This window comes from Marmota flaviventris, chromosome 2 (assembly GCF_047511675.1).
Source record: "Marmota flaviventris isolate mMarFla1 chromosome 2, mMarFla1.hap1, whole genome shotgun sequence".
Classification (NCBI taxonomy): Eukaryota; Metazoa; Chordata; class Mammalia; order Rodentia; family Sciuridae; genus Marmota; species Marmota flaviventris.
The window spans coordinates 93386608-93399912 of NC_092499.1; positions in this window are offsets into that span (position 1 = coordinate 93386608).

Sequence of the window (13305 nt, forward strand, 5' to 3'; positions counted from 1 at the left end):
AAGTAGGAGGATCAAAAGTTCAAGGCCAGTCTCAGCAATTTGACTAGACACTACGCAACTTAGTGAGACCCTGTGTCAAAAAATAAAAAGGGCTGGGGATGTAGCTCAGTGGTTAAGCATCCGTGGGTTCAATCCCCAGTACAAAAAAAAAAAGAAAGAAAAGAAAGAAAGAAAGAGAAACTTCTCTTTATCATTGAATTCTGGAGCACTAGACCACTGAGCCCCATCCCCAGCCCTATTTTGTATTTTATTTAGAGACAGGATCTTACTGAATTTCTTAGCACCTCGCCATTGCTGTCATTTAACCGGCATTTCATTTCTGCTTTAACAACTCACAAGTACTTGACCCTTCTTCCAAAAAAAAAAAAAAGGATTTCCCATTCTTTAGTAATGGATTCTGCAAATTTCTGTCCCCTTATAGATTACCAGTGTTATCATCTTTAACTTGCTTGGGTCTCAAAAAGTCACAGTGCTTTTGTGACTTTTGAAAAGGAAATTTATTAGAATGCTTTGTTTATATAAAACCATATTTGTAAATATGGTTATATGAATGCTGGGGAAACACCAGCAATTTTCAATGGGTTCTAAAGAAGTCGAGTCTGTGCTGAGTGATTTAGGGGCCACTTTCCTGGAACCACATAAGGCAATGAAAGCTTAGTCACCAGGAAGGACAGAATCATTTTGTAATTTTACAGAATATAACAGAGGGTGGTACTCCTTTAAATATTTCCAGAGGCCCAACATTTTAATGAGGCAGGATTAGGCAATATATCTGATAATAAGCAGTTTCAAAGAAAAACCCTTGTTGACAGCGGTCTCTTTTCTACTTCCTCTCCTAACAGTTTGTTGTATTCTTGTTTGGAAAGGGCAAGAATTTGTGATTAATGTCTTGCACCAAGACCACTCCAGGGCATGACTCCGATAAACAGAATTGTCAATCAACTGAGTCTGTAGCCACCTAGGCCTGGACGTTCATTGTTCCCCTACCCCTCACCTCATCTTCCCAGACAATTCTAACAGGGCTTCTTCCAGTTACAGCTTCTCCAATCTAGTGCTTCCCACTCTGACCTCACCTCTGGCTTGTGTAACTTATCTGATCAGGTCCCTGACCCCTGGAGCCCTGTTCCTTAATTTGAAAGATAATCAGTTAATCATTGAACATTTTATCTTAAATACTTTAAAATTATTTATTAACCTTTGCTAAAGTTAATGCTGTACCAGCATCAAGTACTTTAGTTTTCTATTTCTGGGGAGATGTGGGGAAAACTATCTATCTAGTCAGCGAATTTATTTGCTGATTTCTGTTTCACATTATAGAGACCAGCCCTGGTCCCTAAGCTCCCCACCTTCCCCGGGGCTCTTAAACCTTCTTTCTCCCTATTAAATATATCTTTTTATCCAATTCCCTTGCTAACCTGCTCACTTGTTAAAAGGTGCTAAAATATTGTCCTCCCACTCAAAAGTAACATAATCTGGTTCATGGAGATCCTCAAGATAACCTCCTTTATAGTGAGAGCCTGGGACCAACTCCGATCATAAAAAGAAGATTCTCTGGTATCACCAGGGCCTCATTGGATTTTTTGTCTCATTGAGACATGGCAAAAGACCAATGATGTGCGGGTAAAGTGTGTTCGCTGATGTGCAGTAAAGGATATTTGGCTTGAGTGAGAGTGGGCTTAGACGGTATATCTACCCATTTGAACCTCTCTTGATTATAAATCTTAAAGCATCAGAGAGGAGGCAGGTGTCTTAGTACACTTAGGTTGAAATGACTAAATACTACAGCTTGGGTGGTTTAAATAACAGAATTTATTTCCTGACTGTGCTGGAGGTAGAAAGTTCCAGACCAAAGTATTGAGTTATTCGGTTTCTGCTCCTCAGCTTTCTACCTGCCTCATGTTCTGACACCTTCTCACCGTGTCCTCACATGGCATAGAGAGACCTAGAATGATAAAACCTTCTGGTGTATCCTTTTATAAGGACACCAATCCTATCAGATTAGGGTCTTACCCTTGTAATTCCATTGAATTTTAATTTCTTCTTTTTTTTTTTTTTTTTAATTTTTTTTTATTGGTTGTTCAAAACATTACACAGCTCATGACATATCATCTTCCATACATTTGATTCAAGTGGGTTATGAACTCCCATTTTTTACCCCAAATACAAGTTGCAGAATCACATCGGTTACACATCCACATTTTTACATAATACCATATTAATGACTGTTGTATTCTGCTACCTTTCCTATCCCCTACTATCCCCCCTCCCCTTCCCTCTCATCTTCCCTCTCTACCCCATCTGCTGTTGTTTAATTCTCTCCCTTGTTTTTTTTTTCCCCTTTCCCCTCACAAACTCTTATATGTAATTTTGTGTAACAATGAGGGTCTCCTTCCATTTCCATAGTTTCCCTTCTCTCTCCCTTTCTCTCCCCCCACTCGTCTCTGTTTAATGTTAATCTTTTCCTCATGCTCTTCTTCCCTGTTCTGATCTTAGTTGCTCTCTTTATATCAAGGAAGACATTTGGCATTTGTTTTTTAAGGATTGGCTAGCTTCACTTAGCATAATCTGCTCTAATGCCATCCATTTCCCTGCAAAATCCATGATTTTGTCATTTTTTAGTGCTGCGTAATACTCCATTGTGTATAAATGCCACAGTTTTTTAATCCATTCATCTATTGAAGGGCATCTGGGTTGATTCCAAAGTCTAGTTATTGTGAATTGTGCTGCCATGATCATTGATGTGGCAGTATCCCTATAGTATGCTCTTTTAAGGTCCTCAGGGAATAGACCGAGAAGGGCGATAGCTGGGTCAAATGGTGGTTCCATTCCCAGCTTTCCTAGGAATCTCCATACTGCTTTCCATATTGGCCGCACCAGTTTGCAGTTCCACCAGCAATGTACAAGTGTACCCTTTTCCCCACATCCTCGCCAGCACTTATTGTTGCTTGACTTCATAATGGCTGCCAATCTTACTGGAGTGAGATGGTATCTTAGGGTGGTTTTGATTTGCATTTCTCTGACTGCTAGAGATGGTGAGCATTTTTTCATGTACTTATTGATAGATTGTATGTCCTCCTCTGAGAAGTGTCTGTTCAGGTCCTTCGCCCATTTGTTGATAGGGTTGTTTGTTATCTTGTTGTTTAATTTTTTGAGTTCTTTGTATATTCTGGATATTAGGGCTCTATCTGAAGTGTGAGGAGTAAAGATTTGTTCCCAGGATGTAGGTTCCCTATTTACCTCTCTTATTGTTTCTCTTGCTGAGAAAAAACTTTTTAGTTTGAGTAAGTCCCATTTGTTGATTCTAGTTATTAACTTTTGTGCTATGGGCGTCCTATTAAGGAATTTGGAGCCCGACCCCACAATGTGTAGATTGAAGCCTAATTTCTTCTTTACTCCAAAAATCGTCACATTAGCGGTTAGGACATCAATGTATGACTTTTGAGGGAAACATAATTCAGTCCACAGAACAGGGAAGGCTTAATCCAGACCAATTGCACAGCAGCCCAGCAAGGTGGGAAGCTTACCTTCCAGTGCTAGAGCCAGCATATTATTGTTCTGGAACCTGAGTTGGAGGTAAAGCTTATAAGTCACTGCTAGGACCGGCAAGGACACCTGTGGGACATATAGTAACACAGTGTTTAGTGTTAGCTTTAGACATTTTTTCTGCTTAGGATCCATGCAGGCCTTAAATCTTTTAGCACCTGAAGTACCTTTGCTCAAAAGCTCTGTCCTTGTGGCCCATTGGTCCACAGGCTGGCCCAATAGATTGATGTAATTATGGACTTCTGAGAAGGACTTGTTAACCTCCAAAATTTATTTATTCTACAATTTTTTTTCCATTTTAAAAATTTGTGTTAATTAGTTATACATGGTAGCAGAATGCATTCTGATTCGTTGTACACAAATGGAGTACAACTTTTCATTTCTCTGGTTGTACATGATGTAGCGTTACATGTGCAGTCATATATGTACCTAGGGTAATGATGTTCATCTCATTCCACCATCTTTCCTGCCCCATGCCCCATGCCCCCTCCCCTTCCCTCCCTCCTACTCTACAAATTTTAAGGAGCCAAGTATTAGGGGAAATAATCCTGAACAAACCCAAATCTACCTCCCTCACTGGCTCACTGGTTGTGTTTGTTTGTGTATGTTTCTGTATGAGTGTGTGTGTGTGGTGCTAGGAATGGAACACAGGCCTCATCCATGCTAGGCAAGTGGTCCACCACTGAGCTGAATCCCCAGTCCTTTTAAAATTTTTACTTAGTTTTGAAATTTGTTTTTGTAGTTGTAGATGGACAACTATGTGGTGCTCACACATGCTAGGCGAGCACTCTGCCACTGAGCTACAGTCCCAGCCCAGTTTTAAAATTTTTGAGACAGGATCTTTGGCTGGCCTTGGACTTGTGATCCTCTTGTCTCGGCCTCCTTGAGTTGCTGGGATTACAGGAGTGCACCCTCACATCTGACTGCTCACTGATTCTTAAATATCTTTAAAAGGATACAGAAAATACATGTGCTACTCTTAGACTTTAGTTTCCAGTGAGGCAGTTAATTTCAGATCATTTCTTGAAGATGGGTTTTTAATCAGGCCAGAGACAGAAAGACAGAGGACGAAGAAAGGCAAAGGGAGAGGAGGCTTGGGCTCTGAAGACCCTCTGCTGACTTCCCATTTATCTGTGCTATCCATCTTCAGTACAGATGCTGCCTTGGCCATGTCCCTTTCTATCCGCTCTCCCATCTGACCCATTCTCCTATAGCTCTCAAAAAGAGTGTGGCCGGTGATTTCCTGTGGTGAGGTAGGGAGTAGTGATGTAAGGAGATGGCAGCAACCATTCCAATCCAGCTTTCTTGCAGGCAGCTTTCTGGTTTTGCGTGCTAGAGTCAGCAGATCCTCCATCTGGAAAAGCTCTGGAGAACCCAGCCTGTGGGTTGTGGTGTGTTAGTCAGCTTTCCTAACAGTGAACAAAACACCTGAAAAAAAAAAATTTAAAGGAGGAAAGGTTTATTTTGGTTCATGGTGTCAAAGCTTTCAGTCCATGATCAGCTAACTATTGCTATGGGCTGATCAGCTCTTGGTAGCCATGGAGGAGAGAGAGAGAGAGAGAGAGAGAGAGAGAGAGAGAGAGAGAGAGAGAGAGAGAGAGAAAGAAGAAGAAGGAGGAGGAGGAGGAGGAGGAGGAGGAGAAGGAGGAGGAGGAGAAGGAGGAGGGGGGAGGGGGAGGGGCAGAGGCAGAGGTGAGGGACAAGATATAATCCCTAAGGGTGCACACCTAGTGACTTACTTCTTCCAACCAAGCCCTACCTGCCTACAGTTTCCACCTTCTCCCAGTTGTCCATTCATATTATTAATCCCTCAAATGGATTTAGTCAATGGATGAGGTTAGAACCTTCATGATTCAATCTCTTCCCAAGTTCCAACTCTAGACAATGCTTCATTGGGGACCAAACCATCAACATATGAGGAGATTTTGGGGAACGCTCTAGATCCAAACCATATCAGGCAGTGTTTGCAGATTTCAAAGCTTGTGCCAGCCTGGTGGCACTTTCTTATTACTAAAGTTTTCTTTATTCATTTCAGGAGAATATTAAATTTCACCTGTTGGTTGCAGGTTATTTAGAGTAGGCTTTTGCAGGAATTACAGAAACTTCCTGTGATGTGAAGTGAGGGGCTGAATCAGTCCCCCAGTTTCAATGTCTTCTATCAGTGTCCTCTGGGGCTCTAGAGGTTCCAGGGGGAAAATTTAGAACCAACTACTTAAAGCTTATGACTTGGAAAATACTCAAATGTCTGGATTCATGGCTAAGATTTCCACTCAATAGCAATTGAGAAAGTGGTTTCACCTCTCTAAGCCCCTTTTGGTAAATAGGGATTTGAAAAAGTAGTAACTACTCCACTGAGATTTGGTGAAATGATATATAAAAAGGCCCTTGCCCCAGAGCATAGTATCTAGTAAGCTCTCAATAAAGTTTAGTTGTTATTATTAATAATAATTTGAATTTTTTGGTAGTCATGTTAGGACTGTGTCTCTGTATTTCTTCCCTTCCCCTTTAGGCCTTTTTCAAGTTCAATGGAGGCTAGTCAGTGCTCTGACATAGAGCTTGACATCTCACTGGTGCCCCTATACTCTTGGCAGAACCCCACCATGCATGGGGCCCCCAGCTCAGGTGCAGGGATTTCTGGGTAGGAAGCATTCAGCTCACCAGAGCAGGGAGTATTTTTTTTTATTTTACAAAAATAGATTCTTTAGCATGCTATTCATTGTCTAGCATTTTCTTTTCATATTCTGCAGTGTTCCTAAAAGATAATAATAATAATATTAATATATGTAATACTTATCAAAGGCTAGTGTGTGATTAATAAGGGCTACTTTCAAAGGCAAATGATATTTGGAAGAATTTAAAAAAAAAAAAATCCTAGTAATTTCCTTAAATAAGAAAAATGTAGCACTTACTTTGATGATGATGATGATGATTTGGTACCAGGGATTGAACTCAGGGTGTCTTAACCACTGAGCCACATCCCCAGCCCCCTTTTTTTGTATTCTATTTAGAGACCACGTCTCAGTGAGTTACTTAGGCTTCCCTAAGTAGCTGAGGTTGGCTTTGAACTTGTGATCCTCCTGCCTCAGCCTCCTGAGCCACTGGGATTAGAGGTGTGTGCCACTGCACCTAGCTTACTTTGACTATAGTTATTAAGGAATAAATTAATGTTAGCTTTTTTGATCTGAACTTTATTGTTATGTGGCAAAAAACATTATTTGCCTTCTTTTTTCATTGTATTTGCTACAATTAAATTAAATGTGCCCATTAATATTTTACATAATGTGTAACTTATTGTACAGAGTATACCTGTAATATATTATGCAAAATGGATCTGAACAGCCATTTTCCTTGGGAACTGTGCTGAATCATCCTGTAGGTTTTATTAATCACGAACAGATACCCTTCTTTTGATAAAGAATTCCAATCTAGAGCTTGTTCCTTGGAAAAAGGAGTGCCCTGTAATTTCTCTTTATAGGACAGTCAGTATCTCAGACATAATGTTCAGTTCCCTTGAGGAGATAACTGCTCTTGACAAGAAATAAGATTGCAGCAAAGAACTTGCTGCTCCAAATTTGTTTAAAAAACCAACAAATAAATATTTTGTTTCAACTCTTATATCAAATATGTGAGAGGATACTTTTAGTTTCAAAGGATGAAAATAATCTGTAAGCCCAGCTATTCAGGAGGCTGAGACAGGAGGATTGCAAAGGGCAGGCAGGGGCAATTTAGCAAAAACCCTGTCTCAAAATAAAATGAGAGAGGACAAAAAGGACGGGTATGTAGATCAGTGGTAGAGTGCTTGCCTAGCATGTGCAAGGCCCTGGGTGTTCTCTCTCTCTCTCTCTTTCTCTCTCTCTCTCTCTCTCTCTCTCTCACACACACACACACACACAATTTAAAGATCTTAATTAACTATATTATTTTTGATTCTAGAATCAGGCAACACTTTCTTCTGTAAAATAGAGTAATAGTTCCAATGAGCCAAGCATAGGTGGTTGGGTTTTAGTCAGAAAAGGGCTGAAGAAAGCAGAAACAAAGGACAAAAAGGAGAATGGTCATTTCAAAGTTACTTTCCTGAAGCGATAACTGGAGGAATGGGAGAAAAAGAATTGCAAGTCATACATCAAATAAGGGGTTGATACCCTTATCCTATTTATTTAAGGAGCTCAAATAATTCAATGCAAGAAAACAAAGACCCAAATAAAAACAATGAGCAAAAAGACCTGAACAGACATTTCTTTTTCTTTTTTTTTAAATTTATTTATTTGTATGTGGTACTGAGGATCGAATCCAGGCCTCAAGCATGCAAGGCAAGCGCTCTACCACTGAGCCAGCCCCTGAACAGACATTTCTTAACAACAACAAAAATACACAAGTAGCCCATCAATACAGGAAAAAATTCTCAGAATCATCAGGGAATGAAAAATTAAAACTGAAAATTAAAAACCACAATTTGACTATTATCTCTTTAATTTTTTCTTCTTTTCCTCCTTCTTCTCCTTCCTGGTGGTGGTGGTGCTGGAGAGAGAACCCAGGGCCTCACATATGCTAGGCAAGTGCTCTACCACTGAACTATATCCCTAGCCCTTCTTATTTTCACTTTTTAATTTTGAGACAGGGTCTTGCTAGGTTGTCCACATTGGTCTCAAACTTGTGATCCTCCTGCTTCAGTCTCCTGAGTAGCTGGGATTGTAGCAATTGGCGGCACTGCCCAGCTTAATCCTGATTTCTTATAAATAATCCTGAATTCTTAAAAGAAACAGCTTGCTGACATGAACTTTAGTGTGAGTGACTCCGTTTTGATTTTTTATCTGGTCTGTGCAGGATCTTAGTCCACAACAATGGCCTCTTGTAATTTTTATTTAACATAGTATTTGTGTTGACACTGATGACTTAGGTGCCCCTTGTTCCTGGTTCTGAAGTCACTTTTTGGACCTGAGAGCACATTTGACTCCACGAGTTTGGACCATTGCCCTTGTAGTTTAAACATGGCCTGGGGTCCAGCCCAACCCTGGTCCCACCTTTCTGGATTTGCCTATGGCGCCTAAATAAAAGAGCAGATGATCAAATATGTGTCAGGAACTCAGCAGGTACAAAGCAAACAAAACTAAACAAAACAAGGAACTTGCTATAATAGGATGATCATTGAGCCTAAATTTAGGGATAGAATAAGAAGAGAGAGCCATGCAGAAAAGAGAAAGAATATTTATTAAATATCTGTCCCAGACAATATGTTGAAGGCTTTTGTTCATTTCATTTAATAAGTGAATTTGTTTCATTTAATTCTATTGCCCTGTAAAGATGCCATTGTTATCTCCCTTTTAAATGTTAAACTAGCTTGTCCAAAGGTTTGGCTTAGGTGGTAAATGTGAGATTCTTTGGGGAAAGACAAACACCTCCCTGGAGCTATGGAGGATGTGGGTTGTTGAGTGAGTGTGACTCTAGATGGTAAGAGGGAAAACAGTATGGAGAGCTGGATTTCATCTTGATGATATAGAGCCTCCTGCATCCAGTTTTTTCCCACTCCCCCAGGCTGGCTGGCTACATCCTTAGCTCTGTAACACAGGCACAACCCTGAGCTGCATTGTTGCATCTTGAAATTGGGGCAATGTTGAAATGGGGGCTCAGGCAATAAAAGAGGACAACAAGTGGAGGTACCAAACTGAAGTCCAAAGGCTTGCAGGAAAAGGGAGGATCCTGAATCGGATTTTAAAAGATAAGCAGTGTAGAGCCAGGAGTGGTGGCGCCAGCCTGTAATCCTATTGACTCAGGAGGGAGGCTGAGGCACATAGCGATCTCAAGTTTGAGACCAGCCCAGGAAACTTAGACCCTATCTAGAAATAAAACTTTTAAAAGCAGAGGGTGGGGGTGGGCTGGGGCTAGGGATGTAGCTCAGTTGTAAAGTGCTCCTGGGTTCAACACTTAGTGTGGGGGAGGGGAGAGGATGAGCAGTATAGGAAAAGGAGAAGAGGACAGCTTGGGCAGCTGGGGCAGGATGAGGACTAGAGGGTCCTGGGTAACAACAGGGGGATTGAGCTCAGGCTCAACTCTGTCATTTGCTTACTTGGTGATTTTGGCCAATGACTTCATGTTGCTACACCTGAGTTTCCTTATTTGGAAAACTGGGGTAGCAATAGAATTTTCCTCAAGGATTTGTGGTCAAGAAAAAAAACGAGAAAATTCAGGTAAAAATTTTGGAGTGGTACCTGAAACATAAGAGAACAATCTAGTTTGTGGGGAGGGAGAGCACCTCTATTAACATCTTTACACTTAAATTAGTTATTAAAGTAATATTTGGAGCACTTCCACATTTATATCAATGTTTTTTCTTTTCCTTCTCACATTGGCTCTAATTTGACATTTCTACTAATCTCATAGGCAGACATAATCATCATCACTTCCATTTTGCAGAAGTGAAAATCAAGGCTTATGGAAATTCAACTTTCCCAAAAGACATTAGGTCACTTTGCCCACAGAGTCTCTGATACAAATCTTTCCATTCCTGCCTTAATAGTAAAACCTGAGGGGGGAAAAACACCCACAAAATAAAATGAACAAACAAAAACCCCAAGAGGGATTAAATCCTGAATTGCTTCATAACAAATAATTTGGACAAGGATTACTTCCTTATAACTTGTTTTCCAAATTAAGGTAGACTTTCACCAACTGGATATAGTCAGAGTATGTAGGGAAGGTTTGAGTGGGAATCAAAACGAAACTTCTTAGACTTTGTCCTCTTCACACTTGGGCCATAATCAGCAAACTATAAACCATTCAGGAATACTAGAGGTCAACCTTTTACAACCAGAAACCAACCCCCAACTCTCTTCAACAGAGAATAAATCCTGTTCTAATGGATTTTAAATTCTAATGCACAGTTCAATAAGACTGTGATAATGGGAAGTTGTTGATATCAGATTTCTAGAACCCAAGACCATTTTCACAAGTCCTCCTGGGACTCTCCATTCCCATCACAAAGCTGGGACTGCCCGTTCATCCACTTCCTCGAATGCACATGACCAGTGCTCGCCTCCCTTAGCGTTCCCTGCCAAGGTCGCCAGCCAGCTCAGCTGGAATGAGGTGGCCCCCACAGGCATTCTGGAGCTGCTCTCTTCTCAAGCTCTCTGTAGCATAGCTTCCAGCAGAGCCCTCCAAATTGTAAGAAGGAGAGATATGAAACAGAGAGGAAGGACTGTGAGAGAAAGAGAGGAGAGAGGGAAGGAGGTGGAGAAAAGGAAATAGAGAAAACTTAGAAATAAGCAGAAGAAAGGAAAGAAGGTAGAATCCCTAATACCAGGGCAAAGAGGTAGTGGCTCCTTAGGATTTGCCAGATTCTCATTCTTTTTTTCCCATAGTCAGATAATACTTAGTTGGTTTTAAAATTAGTTCTTTTTAGGAACTCTACACTAGAAAAGCAGGCTAGTCAGCACTTGATCATGGAATTGTCTAGGACTGGTTCTGCAGTGTGAAGGGGTATCTGTTATCTCCCTCCTCTATTTCCACATCCTTTACACATACACCGTCTCACCACCCTAAAAGTAAACTATCCTATGGGACAAAGCTGGTGAGGAAAAGATACTTCTCACAGGCAAAATTCAAGAAGCCTACAGTTTCATTAGAAATAGAAAGCATTTCAAAAGATAAACTATAATTGGATATATAACAAATTATAGCTGAGTGTAGTGGTGCACATCTATAATTTCAATGACTCAGGAGGCTGAGGCAGTAGGATTGCAAGTTTGAGGCCAGCTTCAGCAACTTATCAAGGCCCTGTCTCAAAATAAAATAAAAATTTATTTATTATTAATAATTTATTATTTATTAATTCATTAATAGTATTACTTTTTAATAAATTTATTTATTAATCACCCCTGAGTTTAATCCACAGTACAGTATATATATATATATGTGTGTGTGTGTGTGTGTGTAGATAAATATATGGGATCCTTGGAAAACACTTGTTGTCACCATCCCTATTAAACCTACTTCTTTAACTACCTCTGGTATTTCAAATGGCCTGGTATTCAGGGTCAACCACATCCAAAATTGTGAAGTTGGAGACATGCTTCCCTCTTTTTCTCTTTCATCAGCTCTTTCTTAAAGGAACTCTCTGCTGGTGAGAGGGCAAAAGGGCCCAAATCATAGCTCTACCACCAGATCAAATGGGGAACATCTTAATGGGGTGATTTACTCTGCCTGAAGGTCAAGGGGAGGGGATTTGAGCTGAAGTGACCTCTGAGAAGATATCAGAAAGGTTTTTATTTGTTTGTTTGCTTTTTGTTTAGTGTGTGCTGTTTTTGTGAGAAAGGGTCTTGGAGTCTCACTATGTTGCCCAAACTGACTTTAAACTCTTAGACTTAAGCAATCCTCCTGCCTCCTGAGTAGCTGGAACTCTAGGTGCCCACCACTGGGTCCAGCAACAGTAGGTTGTTGTTTAGAACATATTGACTCTGGGAAATGAATAGATCAGGTAGGTGGAAATGACCTTCATGTTTTTGCAAAAATAAGGAAATGCGTGGAAGGTCAAGAGTGGAGAGAGGGAGTGGATGTCATCTCCATGAAGTGGGATCTGTGTGAAAGGTTTGTTGAGGGTCTGTGTGTAGGACCAGCACAGAATCCTTGTGACATGCCCACCAGGACTTGATGACCCACAGCTTGTGATGTTAGCAGGAAGATTTGAAAGGTCTATTTTGCTCTAAGAATCTCTGCCCCACACCCATAAAATAGATAACAGCTATTTTATGATACTGGCTGGGGCCAAGGCCAGTAAAACTGAGTAAGGAAGGGACACGTGAGTCTCCAAAGGACCCCTCCTCCTTGGTACTTTGATTTCTTTGGTCATCCTTTATGAAGCAGGATGATTTTCAAATCTGTTCTATTTCTTAGATGATAACAAGTTATTACAGTATAATACATTAGATTAGCCACTAATGAATGTTGGATCTTTTGGTTGGTTGATTCTTTCCTTTTACTTTAAATATAATTTTTCCATTTTCAATATTTTTTCTGGATTTTATCCATAGACTGCTGGATGGCATTATCAACACTGCATTAGCATTAGAAGACCCTAGCTTAGGTCCCAAGAAAGGATCATCCGTGTGGAGACTTTAGGAGTGCCAGGAAGGTCCTGATGTCTAAAGCTACCTAGCTCCTTTTCTTTAGGTTACAGCATGATTTCTTCTGTCTTCAGTGTTCATTATCCCACAAAAATTGGCTAAGTCCCTTCTTTGTTGCAGCCCTAGGAAGGATGCATTTGATTTGAGCTGTGGAAGCTCAGTTCTTTTGGCTGGTTGGTTCGTTTTAACTGTGTCACTCAGGCTGCTATCAAGGCTTCCTGTTTGTCTAACAAATGGCTGAGGGTATCAGAGAAGACAGAAACTTCTCTGGAGGTGAGATGAGGCAAAAACAACTTCACAGGCATGTGACCTGGGCAGTCACATGAAACCCACTCTTTTTTTTCTTTTTGGTACTGAGGATTTAACTCAGGGACACTTTACCACTGAGCCATATCCCGAGCCATTTTTATTTATTTATTTATTTTGAGACAGGTCAAAGTTGCTGAGGCTGTCTCAAACTTTTGATCCTCTTGTCTCAGCCTCCCAAGTTGCTGGGATTACATGCATGTGCCACAGTGACTGGTGGGACCCCACTCTTAGAAGGGCCCTGTGCTTGGTTTAATGCTCTGCTGATGCTGTCTTGAAATTTATAATATGATTTTTGGGCAGGAGGCCCACATTTCATTTTCTACTGGTCCTGAACAGA